Source organism: Bos indicus x Bos taurus, chromosome 22 (genome assembly GCF_003369695.1).
Source record: "Bos indicus x Bos taurus breed Angus x Brahman F1 hybrid chromosome 22, Bos_hybrid_MaternalHap_v2.0, whole genome shotgun sequence".
Classification (NCBI taxonomy): domain Eukaryota; kingdom Metazoa; phylum Chordata; class Mammalia; order Artiodactyla; family Bovidae; genus Bos; species Bos indicus x Bos taurus.
Window position 1 is genome coordinate 38,926,648 of NC_040097.1, and position 19,980 is coordinate 38,946,627.

Genomic DNA, 19,980 nt, shown 5'->3' on the forward strand with positions numbered 1-19,980 from the left:
TAAAGTCTGATACTGTTTCCACTGTTTCCCCATCTATTTTCCATTAAGTGATGGGACCAGATACCATGATCTTTGTTTTCTGAATGTTGAGCTTTAAGCCAACTTTTTCACTCTCCTCTTTCACTTTCATCAAGAGGCTTTTGAGTTCCTCTTCACTTTCTGCCATAAGGGTGGTGTCATCTGCATATCTGAGGTTATTGATATTTCTCCTGGCAATCTTGACTCCAGCTTGTGCTTCTCCCAGCCCAGTGTTTCTCATGATGTACTCTGCAGGTAGGTCTTCTTTAGAGCCTTCCTCCTTGGCTCTGCTTATGTAAAAACAACAAAAGCCCAGAAGTCATGAGCTTCCACAGCCTGTGCGCCCCATTATTATCTTTTGGTTGAAAAAATTATAGTCAAGTTTATTGAGCATTTGTTATGTGCCAAGCTTCCCTACTAGCTCAGTCAGTAAAGAATCTGCCTGCAATGCAGGAGACATGTGTTCAATTCCTGGGTCAGGAAGATCCCCTGGAGAAGGAAATGACAACCCACTCCAGTATTCTTGCCTGGAGAATCCCATGGACAGAGGAACCTGGTGGGCTACAGTCCATGGGGTTGCAAGAGTCGGACACGACTAAGTGACTTTCACTACTATGTGCCAGGCAATAGGCTAGGTGAACATTTTACTTTTTGAAATTTCATTTACTCCTCAGGAGGACCCTGAATATTGAGTTCACAGAAAAATTAAGTGATCTGCCCAAGGTTACTCTTGCCTGGAAAATCCCGTGGATGGTGGAGCCTGGAAGGCTGCAGTCCATGGGGTCGCTGAGGGTCGGACACGATTGAGCGAATTCACTTCAGAAAACGAAGATCATGGCATCTGGTTCCATCACTTCATGGCAAATAGATGGGAAAACAGTGGATCAGTGACAGACTTTATTCTGGGGGGCTCCAAAATCACTGCAGATGGTGACTGCAGCCATGAAATTAAAAGACGCTTGCTCCTTGGAAGAAAAGTTATGACCAACCTAGACAGCATATTAAAAGGCAGAGACATTACTTTGCCAACAAAGGTCCATCTACTCAAAGCTATGGTTTTTCCAGTAGTCATGTATGGATGTGAGAGTTGGACTAGAAAGAAAGCTGAGCACTGAAGAATTGATGCTTTTGAACCGGTGTTGGAGAAGACTCTTGAGAGTCCCTTGGACAGCAAGGAGATCCGGCCAGTCTGTCTGAAAGGATGCAATCAGTCCTGAATATTCATTAGAAGGACTGATGTTCAAGCTGAGACTCCAATCCTTTGGCCACCTGATGCAAAGAACTGACTCATTTGAAAAGACCCTGGTGGTGGGACAGATTGGAGGTGGGAAGAGAAGGGAACGACAGAGGATGAGATGGTTGGATGACATCACTGACTCAATGGACATGAGTTTGAGTAGGCAGCAGTAGGACTTTAGGTGGGAGTTGGAAATGGACTGTAGCCTGCCAGGCTTGTCTGTCTATGGGGTTTCTCCAGGAAAGAATTTCAGAGAGGGCTGCCATGCTCTCCTCCAGGGGATCTTCCCAACCCAGGGATAGAACCGAGGTATTCCACACTGCCGACAAATTCTTTACTGTCTGAGCCACCAGGGAAGCCTGGAGGGTGAGCAAAATTCTAGATAAATTGTCCTAGGTGGTGCAGACTTGATTGCTGAGCTGTACTTTTAACTCTAATTTCTAAATCAACCTTCTCACCTAGGGATTTCTCACCAATTTTTTCCACTTACTCATTGATTCACTTCAGTTCAATTCTGTCACTCAGTCATGTCCGACTCTTTGCAACCCCGTGGACTGCAGCATGCCAGGCCTCCCTGTCCATCACCAACTCCCAGAGCCTACTCAAACTCATGTCCATTGAGTCAGTGATGCCATGCAATGATCTCATCCTCTGTCATCCACTTTTCCTCCCACCTCCAATCTGTCCCACCACCAGGGTCTTTTCAAATGAGTCAGTTCTTTGCATCAGGCGGCCAAAGGATTGGAGTCTCAGCTTGAACATCAGTCCTTCTAATGAATATTCAGGACTGGTTGCATCCTTTCAGACAGACTGGTCGGATCTCCTTGCTGTCCAAGGGACTCCCAAGAGTCTTCTCCAATACCAGTTCAAAAGCATCAATTCTTCAGTGCTCAGCTTTCTTTCTAGTCCAACTCTCACATCCATACATGACTACTGGAAAAACCATAGCTTTGAGTAGATGGACCTTTGTTGGCAAAGTAATGTCTCTGCCTTTTAATATGCTGTCTAGGTTGGTCATAACTTTTCTTCCAAGGAGTAAGCGTCTTTTAATTTCATGGCTGCAGTCACCATCTGCAGTGATTTTGGAGCCCCCCAGAATAAAGTCTGTCACTGATCCACTGTTTTCCCATCTATTTGCCATGAAGTGATGGAACCAGATGCCATGATCTTCGTTTTCTGAATGTTGAGCTTTAAGTCAACTTTTTCACTCTCCTCTTTCACTTTCATAAGAGCCTCTTTAGTTCTTCTTTGCTTTCTGCCATGAGGGTGATGTCATCTGTGTATCTGAGGTTATTGATATTTCTCCCGGCAGTCTTGAGTCCAGCTTGTGCTTCATCCAGCACAGCATTTCTCACGATGTACTCTGCATATAAGTTAAATAAGCAGGGTGACAATATACAGGCTTGATGTCCTCCTTTCCTGATTTGGAACCAGTCTGTTGTTCCATGTCCAGTTCTAACTGTTGCCTCTTGACCTGCATACAGATTTCTCAGGAGGCAGGTCGGGTGGTCTGGTATTCCCATCTCTTTAAGAATTTTCCACAGTTTGCTGTGATCCACACAGTCAAAGGCTTTGGCGTAGTCAATAAAGCAAAAGTAGATGTTTTTTCTGGAGCTCTCTTGCTTTTTTGATGATCCAGCGGATGTTGGCAATTTAATCTCTGGTTCCTCTGCCTTTTCTAAATCCAGCTTGAACATCTGGAAGTTCACAGTTCATGTACTGTTGAAGCCTGGCTTGGAGAATTTTGAGCATTACTTTGGTAACATGTTCTTTGGCATTGCCTTTCTTTTGGATTGGGATGAAAATTGACCTTTTCCAGTCCTGTGGCCACTGCTAAGTTTTCCAAATTGCCTGGCATATTGAGTGCAGCACTTTCACAGCATCATCTTTTAGAATCTGAAATAGCTCAACTGGAATTCCATCACCTCCACTAGCTTTGTTCATAACTTTGTTCTCACACTTTTCCTGTTAATCAGGGTCATTTTCGCTGCCAAGTTAGAGACTCCCTATCTTGCCTGGTGACCCCTGAATACAAACAGTCCAAAGTGCCCCGATGGCAGTCATGGCTTGTAGTCCATTGGAAACTTTCCTGGGCACAGAAAGAGTATACTCCCTATGGGACCAGGACAATGTGAGCCTCTCCTGTTGAACTGCTGAGTGATGCTGGTGCCCCCTGCCCCATGCATGTCTTGGCAGGTAGCATATCCTCAGGACCTTCCCATAGAGTATGGTGCTTGGTGGGTCTTCTAGCCTCTCAGAATAAATCCAAATAGCATTCCTACTTCCCTGAACTACGAAGTCCTTTCTTCCATGTGACTCAGCAACCCATGCATTTCACCCATGTATTTCATAATTCATTTAGATTAGCCACAGAGTTCTCACAGCTTCTAGATCCACGCCAGCAGTGAGTCTGTCCCTATCCCTGGGGTCCTTGCTGAGGTATGAAATCCCAAGTCCAAAGTCAGTCCTTCCAAGTCAGTACATTCTTGCCTATCTATTCTTATATTTCAGACCATTAATCAGATGCTCACATGGTTCAGGCCCAGGGTTTTACTCCCCTGGCTATATTTCCTATGTGCTAGTTAATTCATTTTAAAACAGCTTTATTGAATTATACTTCATACATCACACAATTTACCCTTTTATAAAGTATGTAATTCAGTGATGTTTCATATATTCAGATTATTATATGACTATCCCACAATTGAAGTTTGGAACGTTTTTATCACCCTCCTCAAAGAAACTCCGAACCTCAATAATTGTCATTTTATTTCCTCATCCCCCAACCCAGGCCTGGGTAACATGCAGTCGACTTTTTGTCTCCATAGACTTGCCTATTCTGGAGATTTCTTGTGAATGAAATCATAAAATATGCGGCTTTTTGTGCCTGTTTCCTTTCACATGGAATAATATTTCTAAGTTTCCTCCATGTTGTAACACAAATCAGCACTTCTTTCCTTTTTATGGCCAAAATACCAAATTTAATTTATCCATTCATCAGATGATAGACATTTGGATGGTTTCCACTTTTTAGCTATTATGAATAATGCTGCTTTGAATAGCCTATGAACATTTGTATACAAGTTTTGTGTGGACATATGTTTTACTTCTCTTAGATGTATCCGAGAAGTGGGATTGTTTGGTTCTATGGTAATTCTGTGTCTGACCTTTTGAGGAAGCTGCCAAATTGTTTTCCTAAGTGTCTATACCAGTTTACATTCCCACTGACATTGCCTGAGGGATTCTAACTTCTCTACTGTGCTAGTTAATTCTTGCATCTCCTTTAGAGTTAAATCTCTTTTCTTCTTCATGAGACCCAGCTTTTCTTCACTTTGGCCCTAGTGAGACTTAACCAGCATAATGCCTGGCAGGCAAGAGGGTGGGGGTAGTGCCTGGGGCAAGGAGTCCTTCAGGGCCTTCCCACATCTGGAAACTGCTGCTTCTCCACACTCAATACTAGTTCTCAGCAGGCTCTGAAGCTCAGGGAAGTCTGCAGAGCCACATTTCTCAAGGGCTTCCACCTAGATGTCCCTGCCCCATGTTTTTGGCCTTTGGTTTTTCCAGTCTGAATGAAATTAAAACCTTCTTTAACATCATATACAAAAATAAACTCAAAATGCATTGAAGACCTAAAACTAAGACTAGAAGCCATAAAACTCCTAGAAGTATTGAAATTTCAGCTTCAGCATCAGTCCTTTCAATGAATATTCAGGATTGATTTCCTTTAGGATTAACTGGTCTGATCTCATCAGAATGGCTATCATCAAACAGAACACAGATAGGAATGTTGGCAAGGATATGGAGAAAAGTTCATCTTTAAACACTGTTGGTGGTTTAAATTGACACTCAATATGTCAATTGGTGCAGCCACTGTGGAAAGTAGTATGGAAAATTCTCAAAATCTAAAAATTGAATTATCATATGGTCCAGCAATTCTAGTCCTGGGTATACAGCTGAAAAAACAAAAAATACTGCTGAGAATATATACATACACTCCAGTGTTCATAGCAGCATTATTTACAATGGCTGAGATATGGAAGCAACCTTAGTGAACATCGGCAATGGATAAAGAAGATATATATATGCTATGCTAAGTTGCTTCAGTCATGTCTGACTCTGTGCGACCCCACAGACGGCAGCCCACCAGGCTCCCCAGTCCCTGGGATTCTCCAGGCAAGAATACTGGAGTGGGTTGCCATTTCCTTCTCCAATGCATGAAGGTGAAAAGTGAAAGTGAAGTCGCTCTGTCGTGCCGGACTCTTAGCGACCCCATGGACTGCAGCCTACCAGGCTCCTCTGTCCATGGGATTTTCCAGGCAAGAGTACTGGAGTGGGGTGCCATTGCCTTCTCCAAGATATATATATATATGCTACACACAGACACACAAGATTCACCAGCAGAGTCAGTAGCGTTTGGAGGGAACTTATTAGCAATGCAAATTCCTGGGCCCCACCTAAAGACCTCCTGAATCTGAGGGTAGCCCACCAACCATTGCCGTAAATGTTACTGGTGCCCATGACACTTTTGCCTGAACTTCCAGTTACAGGTGATCTGACTTGGGATGGCAACGTGACTTAAGTACAGCTAAACCATAGACTCCTGTGGGCCTGCAATGGAGCTATGGGTGGAGAAAGAGCAGCTGGGTGAACCAGGCTTCCTCTTTGTGATGGCTGAAGGGGAAATACAGACACCCTGAGTGTTAGCCGCAGTCAGAGCTGGATGAGGCCGAGTCTCAATGATGAGGACACCGAGAGTCCTGAGCAGGCTGGTGTCCGTGTCCTCATCACTAGTGTGCATCATTAATCAGCTCTGAAGGAGGGAGCAAAGCGAGATGAAACAACTTGAACAAGAAAAAAAAGAAAAAAGAAAACCACATAAAGTTCTCTCTGTATAAATTTTTCCCATTGGCCGCAGCACAAACTAGAAAACTTTTTAAGCCTTAGTTAGGGAATTCCCTGGTGGTCCAGTGGTTCGGACTCAGTGCTTCCACTTGCAGGGGCCTGGGGTTCAATCCCTGGTTGGGGAACTAACAACCTGCAAGCTGTGCAGCACAGTCACAGATAAATAAAAAGCCTCAGTTAACAGGCTTTCCAAATCAGTGGTTTCACCACATGATGATGCTAAAGAATGCTTAATGAAAGAGCCCCACGGCAAAATGTTTCTGCCTCTTTGGACTTCTCATTTCTCCTCTCTAAATATACAGCGGAATGTGTCCTATTTAAAAAAACAAAAAAACAAAAAACTTTAGAAAGCTCATTTTAGATATTACATAACTTGATAATTATAATAATCATGAGAACTAATAATTCTCCAGCTATTCCTCAGAACCAAGCAATGTTCTAAGTATTTCACATGTTTTAAGGGTTTTAATGTCAATTCCACAAGGGCAAGAATTTTCGTGTTTTCTTTTCTGCTGTAACCTCAGTGTCTGGAATTGCACTTGACACCTAGTGGATATACAAGAAATTCTTATTGGATGAATTAAAATGGATTGTCACATAATTATTGAATGGAGGTGCTGGTACATCTATTTGGTTGACCCTCCTAGCAGCTGTAAAGATGGAAAGTTAAAAGAAATGATGAAGAAAAATGATTCCCAACTTTTTCAAGAAAAAGGTAAACATATATTTCTATTTCAGATGTTCATACAAGGGAAATTTTACTTTTAGTACCCCACTTAATTTGGAAAATGAAACGTCAGGATGCTTCTCTGAAGGCAGTACATTAGCAAAGGAAACTGCATATTCAGTCATACCAGTTCCTGTATATATTTGAAAGGTTCAGAAATACATTACCTTTTCAGGCTTCAGGCAATGCTTAACATCTGAATGAACTCCCAATACTTTTAATTACTTGTTTCCCAGGGGTCTGTGACCCAAAGCTCGTTGATCACTGTGGAAATAGTATCTCTCTGTAAAGACATGCCTCCAAAAATAGAGATTGTCCTGGCATCAGACCCAAAGATTGGCCTTGGGTCCCAGCATTTGTTTAAGAAACTTTAAGTTTAGTCATTAAGCATCTATGTGCCTTAATCTCCTACCTTGCCTACTTCAAAATCATATCTTATTGAGACCAAATATGCAGGTATAAAAAGAGAAGTAGACACTAATATTATTATTGTATCCTTTGATTTTGCGACACATTTCCATCCCATTGTATTGTTTCTGAATTCTGGATATATCTTGTGAGCTAGGGATACCTATAATATGGTTGAGCTTCCTTTTCCCTCAAAAAAAGATTTTCAAAGAAGGGATATATATTTCAGTAAATGGTCTTGGAATCAAGGAAACATGGCTTGTTTAGTCCTCTAAATGATATATGAATTCATTTTCTCACCATGTTCCTGTCTCTTGCAATTTGCAACTATAGTCTCTAAAATAGAATAATGTGCCCTGTGCTACAAAAGGAAACTCTGGTAGGCAGAATAATGGCCCCAGAGATGTCCACATCCTAATCTCAGAATCTATAAATATGTTACCTTATGTGGCAAAGGGGATTTTGCAGATGTGATGAAGTTAAGGTCCTTGAGGTGGGGAGATAGTCCTGCTCAGCCTGATCACATTAGGTGAGCAGAACTCTTCTTATCTTTGGTCAGAGGAAGCTGTGACTAGGGAAGAAAGATCAAGAGAGGTGCAATGTTATTGATGTTCAAGGTGAAGAAACGGACCGTCTTCCAGTGGGCAGCCACTGGAAGGGAACAGATTTTCCTGCAGAGAGCAGAAGGGAACAGGTTTTCCTGTAGAGCCCCCAGAAAGAAAGGAAGGGACATTGTTTTTGGATCAGTGAGACCCTTATTGATCTTCTGACCTGTGAAACCCTAAGATAATAAATCTGTGTTGGGTAAGTCACTAAGTTTGTAATCATTGTCTATGGCAGCAATAGGAAGCTAACATTAACACATATTTCAGTTCCGGCATTATCCCTGGACGCAGTCTGGGATTGTAGCAGAAGGTCAGCAGGTGCACAGGGCATCCTCTGAAGAGTCAGACCATGTGCCTTGGCTGGGGACGCAGCTGGACATGGTGAGTCTGGGCACTAGCGGGAGTCTACCCCTCAACATCCATACTTACTCCTCTCCCTTGTCACTAGAAAAGTGGGAGAGTGGTTTTGCATGGTATCAGGGCAGGAACTGGAGGTTGATGATAACCATTTAGGGTTCAGGCACAGGCAGTTTGAGCTCAGAGGATGGCTTTTGAGGGGAATTCAGAGAAAGGCCAACCACCCAGCCCCTGGAGATCTGGGGGCCTCTAGAATCGGGAAAAGTCCGAGACCTCCCTGTGAGAGACAGGAACCCACAGGTCCCAGCCAGCCCCTGATCAGGCAACCAACCCAGAGTTCCTGGAGTCACTTTCCAGAAAACCTCCCAATTCCCTCCTCATAGGTGTGATGCCTTCCTGCCTAAAAAGCAGGGGTCTCCAATCTCTGGAATGTAACACAGGTGGATCTGATGTAATAATAATAGCAATAAAGTACACAGTGAATGTAGTGTGCTTGAATCCTCCCCAAACCAACCCCTCTGCCATGGTGTGTGGAAAAATGATGTTCCCCAAAACTGCTCCCTGGTGCCAGAAAGGTTGGGGACCGCTGCTGTGAAACACAGAATGCTGCAGCTGATGCTCTCTACCTTCAGCATCCACCAGAATCACTCAGAGAGCTGCTTAAAATACAGACTACTAGGCCCCACTCCCTACATTTCTGATTCAGCAGATCTGGGATGCAGCAGGAAAATTTGCATTTCTAACAATTTCCCCAGTCTATGGCTGGCGTACTGCCCTGAATGCGCCAGATCTCTTCTAACAATTGCCCCGGTACTGCTCTTACTGCTGTTCTCAGAACTACAGTTTGAGAAATATGGATGTAATGAGTAAGAGCTTAGGACTCAGACAGCCCTTGCTGCTTACAAGTTGAAGGATCTTGGGCAACTTAATCAAGTTTTGGGATTCATCTATGAAATAGAGTTAGAAAATCCACACTTTAGGACTGCGATGAGGATTAAATAGAATGATCTAGGTAAAGCACCTAACACATTGTAGAAGCTTCCCTAGTGGAGTGGTAAAGAATCTGCCTACCAATGCAAGAGATAACAGATTCCATCCCTGGTCCAGGAAGATCCCACATGCTGAGAGCAACTAATCCCTTGCACCACAGCTACTGAGCCTGTGCTCTAGAGCCTGAGAACCACAACTACTGAAGTCCAAGCCCTAGAACCTGTGCTCAGCAGCAAGAGAAGCCACCGCAATGAGAAGCCCATGCACCACAACTGGAGAGTAGCCCCTACTTGCTGCAGCTAGAGAAAAGCCTGAACAGCAACGAAGAGGCAGCACAGCCAAAAATAAATATTTTTTAAAGACCTCTGTAAATGGTCTCTATTACAATGGGTTTATCATCATCATCATTATTGTTAATGACAACTTACTAAGTCTAGCATAGCAGACACCAGAGGCACATCCGTAGATAAGCCAGTACCACACAATAAATGTCATCTCACAAACTGTCCTCCTACAACTGTCAAAACTTTCTCCAAGTCTCCCACCCACGAATTATCATTAAACTTCATATCTCAAGAGGACTCAGAGGGAAGTGTCTGAATAAAGTGCTTCACCCACAAAACAGAACGGAGAGGAAGTAGCAAATTTTAAATATTTTGAGAAAGTTTGTCTAACAATAGAAAGAGGAAGCTCATTTGGGTATGATGCAATGGCCATAGAAATGAATAAAATTAAACTGGACCAGGAGCAAATTAATTAGAAAATAATTGCAGAAAAGAAAAAGGAACTGTGTCATACTTGCTCCCCTGGGAAATATGACCAAAAATGTTAGGATTTTGGATTTTTTCTCCTCCCATTTCTAGGATAATTTTTATTATTGTTGTTATTATTTTTTTGTGTGTGGAAAAAAAAAAGTCACTCATGGAATGACTCCACTGTTGTTCTTTGAGGAATTTTTTCTCTGGGTCACAGCAACAGAAAAAACAGTTGGGAATTCAGGACATTCTTGTGATTTCACCATGGAAAAGTTGTCTCTTTCCGGTTGGAACTTGGCCCTGTTAATGGACAAGCCAAAAGCTCAATGGAATAAAACCTAAATAAAATAAATTGTGGATTTACTATAATGTATAGAATAAAATTGACATAATTAGAAGTAAATAGCATTAGAATTGTAATCTTGGCTTCTGTTTTAAAGCTGACAATAAAGAGCTGGTTAAGAGAATAGATAGCAATTTTGCTATATTAACTTAGTAGTTTCAGTCTTAGATATCTGAGTCAGTGGACTGAGGTCCTGCGTAGGGTCACGAAGCATGGCTTCTCAACCCCGCATGGCCTCTGTGTATCTCTGTGAACTGGAAGGGTCATTGAATCTTTAGATGTCCGTTCCCTCATCAGCAAAAGAAAAGAGTGAGTAGACCAATCCTTTATAAAATTTCCACTATTGGGAATTCCCTGATGGTCCAGGGGTTAAGACTCCATGCTCTCAGTGCTGAGGGCCTGGATCCAATCCCTGGTTGGAGAACTAAGATCCCACAAGTCTAGTGGCCAAAAAGAAAAAAAAAAAAATTCCACTGTCAAGTATCCTTTTATAGAAACTACTTTTCAACTAAAGGACTTCACTGTGTACATAGCTTTGCATACCAGCTATTTGATTAAATGCCTTTGTGTGCAAGGAGTAAAGTAGCATTAATACTGATAATAATAGACAGGAGTGTTAACTAATAATCTCTTGAGTGTTTACTGTGTGCTGAGCACTTAGATAGGGCTTTCTTGGTAGCTCAGTTGGTAAAGAATCAACCTGCAATACAGGAGACCCCAGTTTGATTCCTGGGTCAGGAAGACCCGCTGGAGAAGGGATAGGCTAAATACTCCAGTATTCTTGGGCTTCCCTTGTGGCTCAGCTGGTAAAGAATCTGCCCACAATGCAGCAGACCTGAGTTCGATCCCTGGGTTGGAAAGATCCCCTGGAGAAGGAGATGGCTACCCACTCCAATATTCTGGTCTGGAGAATTCCATGGACTGTATAGAGTTGGACACAGCTGAGAGACTTTTACTTTCACTTTCAAGGCAATGAGGGAAGTTCTATAATGATACAAATTGGACCAGTGGGGAAATTGAGGCTCAGAGAGTTTGGGTAAATTACTTATCTGGAAAGGGGCCAATACAGGTCTTGCCCAGAGTCACGGGGCTCATAAGTGGAATACTGGGATTGGAAAGTGGGACTTGGATTTCTGCAGTGTGATGGAAGCACACAGTGGTGGTGGCACATTACATAGCTACGAATGGCTTGGGATTAGACAAGGAAATGATCAGGACTTTAGACGGTTCTAGATACTGGCCACCCTCAACTTCACTCCCAGTATCTTACTTTCTGTTGAGCATCTCCTCTGCGTTCCCCTCTGTTCTCTCTTAGTTATTTCTGCAAACCTCATCACTTTTATTTACACAGTGCTTATCCAACTCCTGTGACCTTGAAAATTTAGGCCTCACAGTCATTTACTGAAATCTCTCCCTTTATTTAAATCTAAAGAACATCAGTGTTGGTAAAGATACAGGACACAAAATTAATATTCAGAAATTTCTGCTGTTTCCATATACTAACAACTGTCAGAAAAAGAAATTAATAAAACAAGCACATATTTAATAGTATCAAAAAGAATAAAATACCTAGGAATAGATCCATCTAAGGAGGTAAAGACCTGTTCTTGGAAAACTGTAAGACAGTGATGAAAGAAATTGAAAACAATCCAAACAGAGGAAAGATCTGTCATGCTCATGAATTGGAAGAATTAACAGTGTTAAAATGACCACACTCTCCAAGGCAACCTACAGAGTCAATGTACTTCTATCAAAATGCCAATGACATTTTTTCAGAAAACTAGAACAAATAATTCTTAAATTTGTATGGAACCACAGAAGATCCTGAATAGCCAAAACAATTTTGAGAAAGAAGCACATGTTTCTAGCAGGGTGTTGCATCCTATGAGGGAAAAGTTTCCCAAACTTCCAACAGGCTTCTTCTCTATGGGAGAATGATGGGAACCTATGACCTCATTCCCCTCCCCCTGCCCCCTGCACATAAACTTTTAAGGTAAACTCTTCTGTTCCCTCATTTCCCCAAGATTTTTCTGCTTTCACTACATTTTAAATGAGATAGTAACAAAAAATAAGATTATAATTTAAATTATATATAATATAATTTAATAATATAATTTAAGATTATATTATAATTTAATACTATATAATTATAAGTAAGATTATAATTAAATTATAATTAAAAATTACAATTTAATTAAATTAATCAAAATTTAATTACTTGCTGATTAAGAATTATTCCATCCAACACATGACAGTATTTTCCCTCTTTTATTTTGAATGTAGATTGACATGTCACCAAGTGCCACTTCATGGCTTCAAAACATGGTTCCAAAATAGGTTAGCATTATAAGAAGTCTTTTTTTCTCTTTTCTTTTTTAATATTGGTGCCTCCTCCCTTGTGATCATGTTCTGAAAATAAGTTAAGTGGAAAAGAAATAAAGGCTAATTTAATCTAAGAACCTAATTTCTAATACTGATTTGAGGTCAGAATGTACACTTCTTTTTTTTTTTTTTAAATCAAGGGCAACAGACATAATATCTTTATAATAGCAACTTTTCACCCTACTTCTCAAGCCAAGTGAACTTTTTCAAAACCGGGTGAACTCAGACATTTTGGTCTTTCAGAAGGTCAAATGATCATTCAGTTATGTACAAGTTAAAAATAATTGGTAGAGACTTCTCTGGTGGTCCAGTGGCTAAGATTCTGCACTCCCAATGCTGGGGCCCAGGTTTGATCTCTGGTTGGGAAAATGGATCCCACATGCCACAACTAAGAGTTCACAGGCTGCATAAGAGACCCAGTGCAGCCTAATAAATAAATAATTTTTTAAAAAGAAAAAACATCAGTAAATCCTTACTGGAATCATTTTTTGGAAAGATCAGATCTATTACTTGTTGCTATATGGAATTACTTTCATGGAGCCATAATATATGTTGTTTTTTTTCATTCAGATAGAAAACAGTATATCTGGAAACTCAGAATGGCCTTGCTTTTCCTATGAATGGTATTCTTTTGGAAACAATAATGTTTCTCTTTTACAAATCCTTATTTATTTTTGATGATGGGAGTACTATATGCTTGTTGAATTTTTTTGTTCTTATAAGATAAGAGAACACTTATCTGTATAGAATTGCTCATGGGCATCAAAGATTGTCAGTTTCATCTATTAATACTTCTCAAAGCACCTAAGGTATTGAGTGAGACTTTGACTGCCTCTAAAATAAATGTACTGCTTCCTCCTCATACCCCTAAGTAGCACAGATAAGTGTAATTTAAAGGGTTTGTTTGAGGGAGAGTTGAATAGAGAAACTACTCACAAGAAACTATTCCTCTCCTTCACTTGCTATATTCTATTCAGTATAAGTGTTTCCATGACAAAGGATCATCTTGATAATGTGCATCTTTATCAAGGGAGAAATATTCCCTTCTTTAATCAGTTCACCACCCTCGACGGTAGTAAAGTAATTAAAGAAGGCCAGAGGACATGGACAGCATCAAGCTGATCTCGGTCACAACTGCTAGGTCTGCAAAATATTACTGGATTGAAGAACAATGAAAGAAATGGGATGAAAGACCATCTGAGGGCCACAACTTATGGTTAAAAAGCAGCCAGACTTCCTATTTGTTACCCTCAAATTCTGCCTTTAAAAGTCTGAAATTCCTTTGGAAGGAAGGTAATGATAAAGGAAAAAACAGGGACTTCCCTGGTGGTCCAGAAGCTTAGACCTCACACTCCCTGGTCTGGGCACGAGATCCCACATGCTGCAACTAAGACCTGGCAAAGCTAAATAAATAAATACTGCTAAGTGACTTCAGTTGTGTCTAATTCTTTGTGACCCCATGGGACTGTAGCCCACCAGGCTCCTCTGTCCATGGGATTCTCCAGGCAAGACGGGGTTGCCATGCCCTCCTCCAGGAGATCTTCCCAACTAAGGGATTGAACCATCATCTCTTATGTCTCCTGCATTGGCAGGCAGGTTCTTTACTGAAAGTGAAAGTTGCTCAGTCGTGTCTGACTCTTAGCGATCTCGTGGACTGTAGTCTATGGAATTCTCCAGGCCAGCATACTGGAGTGGGTAGGCTTTCCCTTCTCCAGGGGATCTTCTCAACCTGGGAATGAAACCCAGGTCTCTCACATTGCAGGCGGATTTTTTTTTTAACCAGCTGAGCCACGAGGGAAGTCCAAGAATACTGGAGTGGGTAGCCTAGCCTTTCCCCAGGGGAGCTTGCCAACCCAGGAATTGAACTGCGTTGCAGGCAGATTCTTTACCAACTGAGCTATCAGGGAAGCCCCCAAATAAATAAATAAGTAAATAAATATTAAAAAAGAAGAAAAGCAGACAGCAAAACACTTTGTATTCTACTCAGTTTTTTTTTCTCTCTTCTCAACGCCCAGTATAGAACCCAGTAGATAGATTATGTATGTGCTCAGTCACTCAGTTATATCCCACTCTTTTGCAACCCCATGGACTGCAGCCCACCAGACTTCTTTGTCCATGGGATTCTCCAGGCAAGAATACTAGAGTGGGTTGTCATTTCCTCCTCCAGGGGATCTTCTCCACCCAGGGATTGAACCCATGTCTCCTGCATTGGCAAGCCTGTTCTTTACCACTGAGCCACCAGGGAGGCTGGTCCTAGAGTATGTGAAAGTGAAAGTGAAGTATCTCAGTCTTATCCACTCTTTGCGACCCCATGGACTATAGCCTACCAGGCTCCTCTGTCCATGGGATTTTCCAGGCAATAGTACTGGAGTGGATTGCCATTTCCTTCTCTAGCGGATCTTCCCGACCCAGGGATCGAACCCAGGTCTCCCACATTGTAGACAGATGCTTTTCCATCTGAGCCACCAGGGAAATATCAGTTCAGTACTGACCGCCAGCTACTTGCTGCTGCCAAGTCGCTTCAGTCGTGTCTGACTCTGTGCGACCCCATGGACTGCAGCCTACCAGGGTCCATGGGAGTTTCCAGGCAAGAGTACCGGAGTGGGTTGCCATTGCCTTCTCCGGCCAGCTCCTTAAGCAGCCAATAAAATGTTCCTGTATAATTCCTCTAATTGACCCCCCACGCCTCCAATCCCACTTCCCTTGGCTGACCCCCCACCTCACTGATCTGTTTCATAAAGGATTAACCTCAAACTCTCCATCTGGGTTGAACTCATGATGCAGATTACCCATATCCTAAAACTACAATTAGAGGAAAATACTACTTTAAATCTGGGAACAAAATTAAGTGGGAACAAAAGGAAGCAGTTTACTCTCTTGAGTCTGGATATGCTGATGCAACACAGGAAGTGCAAAAGCTGCAGGTTCTGCTTGATTGGTAACTGAATTAAGTAGGTTTCAGTACTTGCTTTAGTGACCAGGTCTATTGATCATTAAATAACTTTCCCAGGACTAGGGAAAAATGAAGTCCATAAAAATTCTTAAGTTTTCCACTTCTCTTTTCTTATGCATCATTTGCTTTGCTTTCCTGGTTGACTTGAAAAACCCTAAAAAGAATATATTGTGATGAATTACTCATAATTTGGACACCTTTGACACCAATTTGCCTAGTTACAGTAACTAACTTGTTTTACATTTTACTTAAAAAGCTAAATGGAAAGTTTAAAATAATTTGTTGCACTTAACTATCACCTTCAAAGGTATGAAATAGTTTTCTAGCATAACTGTGAAATGATCAGAAAATGGTCATAGAAATATCTAAAATTTGGCAAGATTTTAGACCATTTTGGAGTAAATGGACAAGCACAAATACATAAACATGATTTTTTTAAGATTGCATACATATGCATGTTTTGTGAGTAAGTTTCAGAGACCACAAGATGCCACTTTTAAATACTCTAGGGTACATCTCCTAAGGACAAGGGCATTCTCCTCTATAACCACAATATCATTATCACACCCAAGAAAATTAGTAATTCCACATGCTCAGTCATTTCAGTCATATCTGACTCTGTGACTCCAGGCTTCTCAGTCCATGGGATCCTCCAGACAAAAATATTGAAGTGGGCTGCCAGGCCCTCCTCAATAATTTCACAAATTTTTTTAATATACAACCTAGATTCAAATTTTTCCAGTTGCTGAAAAATGTCTTCCATAGATTTTTTTTGTTTCTTCTGATTCAGGATCCAGTCACTAGTGACATGTTGTATTTAGTTGTAGTATTTAATTGTAATATTTGTTTTAGTCTTTTAAAATCCAGATAGTCCTCCTGCTATTTTTTTTTCCCATGACATGGATTTATTTGAAGAGTTTATACCAATGGTCTTGTGGAATGCCCATATCCTGGGTTAGTTTGGCTGTATGGTGAAATATTATGGGCAAGAGTGTTTCACGTGTGACATCATGGGCTTCTTATAGAAGAATCATATCAGGATGTAAATAGTGTTTGCTTGTCCCAGTATTTTTGATAGTAAATTTTATTACTTGGTTAATGTTGGGCGATTGCCGTATTTCTTCACTATAAAGGTCCACTTACATGCATGTGTGTTCAGTCGCTTCAGTCATGTCTGACTCTTTGCAACCCTATGGACTGTAGCCTGCCAGCTCCTGGTGTCCATGGGATTCTCCAGGTAAGAATACTGGAGTGGGTTGCCATGCCCTCTTCCAGAGGATCTTTCCCACCAGGACTGAACCTGCGTCTCTTATGTCTCCTGCATTGGCAGGGGAGTTCTTTACCACTAATGCCACCTGGGAAGCCCCCAAAATTCTGAAAGAGATGGGAATACCAGACCACCTGACCTGCCTCTTGAAAAACCAGTATGCAGGTCAGGAAGCAACAGTTAGAACTGGACTTGGAACAGCAGACTGGTTCCAAATAGGAAAAGGAGTACGTCAAGGCTGTATATTGTCACCCTGCTTATTTAACTTCTATGCAGAGTACATCATGAGAAACGCTGGGCTGGAAGAAACACAAGCTGGAATCAAGATTGGCTGGTGAAATATCAATAACCTCAGATATGCAGATGACACCACCCTTATGGCAGAAAGTGAAGAGGAATTAAAAAGCCTCTTGAGTGCTCGCTTCGGCAGCACATATACTAAAATTGGAACGATACAGAGAAGATTAGTATGGCCCCTGCACAAGAATGACACGCAAATTTGTGAAGCGTTCCATATTTTTGAGATGGCTTTTGGAAAATACTCAAAGATGGGGGCTGGTTTCCAGGGGAAAGAACCATATGATCTGAAGGTTGGAACTTTTTGTCCTACCCCACTCCCTGACCTCCAGAGAAGGAAGAGGAGCTGGAGGCTGAACAATGAATGGCCAATGACTTAATCAATCTTATTTACGTAATGAGGCCTCTGTAAGAACCCAGAATGATGAGACTCATCATCACTCTCTCAGAGGGAGTTCAGGTTGGTGAACATGTGGAGGTGATGGGAGAGTGGTCTGCCTGGAGAGGGCGTGGAAGCTCTGTAGAACTTCTCCCATACCTTGGCCCTGTGTATCTCTTCCAGCTCGCTGTTCCTTAGTTATATCCTTTTATAATAAACCTGTGATCTAGTAAGTAAAAAAAAAAGCCTCTTGATGAGAGTAAAAGAGGAGAGTGAAAGGTTTGGCTTAAAGCTCAACATTCAGAAAATGAAGATCATGGCATCTGGTCCCATCACTTCATGGGAAATAGATGGGGAAACAGTGGAAACAGTGTCAGACTTTATTTTTTGGGGCTCCAAAATTACTGCAGATGGTGACTGCAGCCATGAAATTAAAAGACGCTTACTCCTTGGAAGAAAAGTTATGACCAACCTAGATAGCATATTGAAAAGGTGCACTTACCCCTTCATAATTACTGAATGGTGAGGAGGCTGAGTTTTACAGACCATATGGATTTATTTTTCCCCATCAACATTTTACCCAGGAAGTTTGGTATTTATTGATACTGTCTAAACAAATGTATACCGCAGACGCTGCAAAATGGTGATTTTCTAATTTTATTATTCCTTCTACATGTATTAGCTGGGTACTTCTATAAGGAAGAGCTTTCTATTTTTCTTTTGGCAAACAGATTTCCTTTAGTTCAAACACTAGGATAAGATAATGAGGCCTTTTCTAAGGTTTCTTCAAGTCCCGAGATCTAACTTGGCTACCAGAGTAGTTTAGGATAATAGTCTTACAGATGGAAGGCGGGAGAGGGAGGGAAATGTCTGAGTTGATAATAAAGCCTTTGTTCTGCATGTGTCAGAGGAAGATAATGGGTAGGAAAGCAATAATGCTTTTGATTTGCTCACAAGGTTCTTGATAATATTGGCAGCAATAGCCAGAAATGGTATCACTTTCATATAGTTTAAAGTTGTAGTAAGTACTTCATTTTTGTGTTCTATAGCTATAATGTTGCCTCCTGGATTTTATATCATTGACAATTTGCCCATACTCCCTCCACATGCAAGGTTACTGACAAATAGTAAATTTATGTATTTCTTTATTTATTTGCCTTGGATCTTAGCTGCTGCACACGTGATCTCGCTTGCATCATGTAGGATCTTTTGTTGTGGCATACAGAGTGAAGTTGTGCGTGGGCTCAGTAGTTGTGGTGCCCAGGCCTAGTTGCTCCATGGTATGTGGAATCTTAGATCTTAGTTTCCTGACCAGGGATCAAACCCGTGTTCCTTACACTGCAAGATGGACTCTCAACCTCTGGATCAGCAGGGAAGTCTGAGAAGAAGAAGACCAACAGTCTCTTTTAAACTCCAGAGATAGGACAGCAACTATAGGGCCTCTTCTGGTTCATCCCTTCTCTTAGTCTCAGAGGATGCCCAGAGCCTCAGCTCAGAAAAAACATTTTGCTTTTCCTATAGCTCCACACTTTCCTGGTGGCTCAGATGGCAAACGAATCTGCTTGCAATGCAGGAGACCCTGGTTCGATCTCTGGGTTGGGAAGATCCCCTGGAGAAGGGAAGGGCTACCCACCCCAGTATTTTGCCTGAAGAATCCCATGGACAGAGGAGCCTGGTGGGCTACAGTCTACAGGGTTGCAAAGAATGGACACAACTGAGCTACCAACACTCTTTTCCTAGCTCCATACCAAATTGTTCTCTCTCTTGCTCTTGTCCAAATGCCAACTGTACTTTTCCCATCTCAGATAGGGCTGCTGTGTGTTTCTGAGTCATTTCTTCTGGCCATCCTTATAGTTTCAATAGTGAATTAGCCAGTAAATGCTGAGCACCTACTCTGTATGCAAAGCTGAGGTAGATGCTACACAAATATAGGGATCTGGTCTCTATCTTCAAAGAGTTTATCTGGTTGGAGAGACAATGTCACAGAAAGATGGAGCTAAAAGCCAATCTAGTCTTGCAGGAGTATCTGTGAATGAGTGGCGGGGGTGGTGGTGGTGGTGGTGTTGGTACGAGGAATTCCAAGAACTGGTGCTAAAATTGTGAACATTTGTGTTGTGCTGGGGCAAATGTCCGTGGGTTTTGAGATTCTCAAAAGGGCTGTGAGTACATTCTTCCGCCACAAAAATAAAGTAAGATGTTTTGATAAAACCTAAATGAACTTTTTGGCCAAAGCAATAGAATTTTTTACCTGGAAGAAAATGGGGACTAATATTGCTAATAATAATCTGAAGTTTGTTTTGGAGGTGAGTCCTCTTACATCACAATCAACATTTTCTCGTGCTTGTTGACAGTGTTGTCTT

The 19,980-nt window shown here is 41.6% G+C and overlaps 1 non-coding gene across 1 annotated transcript; it reads left to right on the plus strand.

The window, feature by feature from the left end:
- The first annotated feature begins 17,358 nt into the window (after positions 1-17,358).
- LOC113881068 lies at positions 17,359-17,465 on the plus strand. Its single transcript, XR_003507923.1, has one exon. It is a non-coding gene; the product is annotated as a U6 spliceosomal RNA (small nuclear RNA).
- The last annotated feature ends 2,515 nt before the right edge of the window (positions 17,466-19,980 follow it).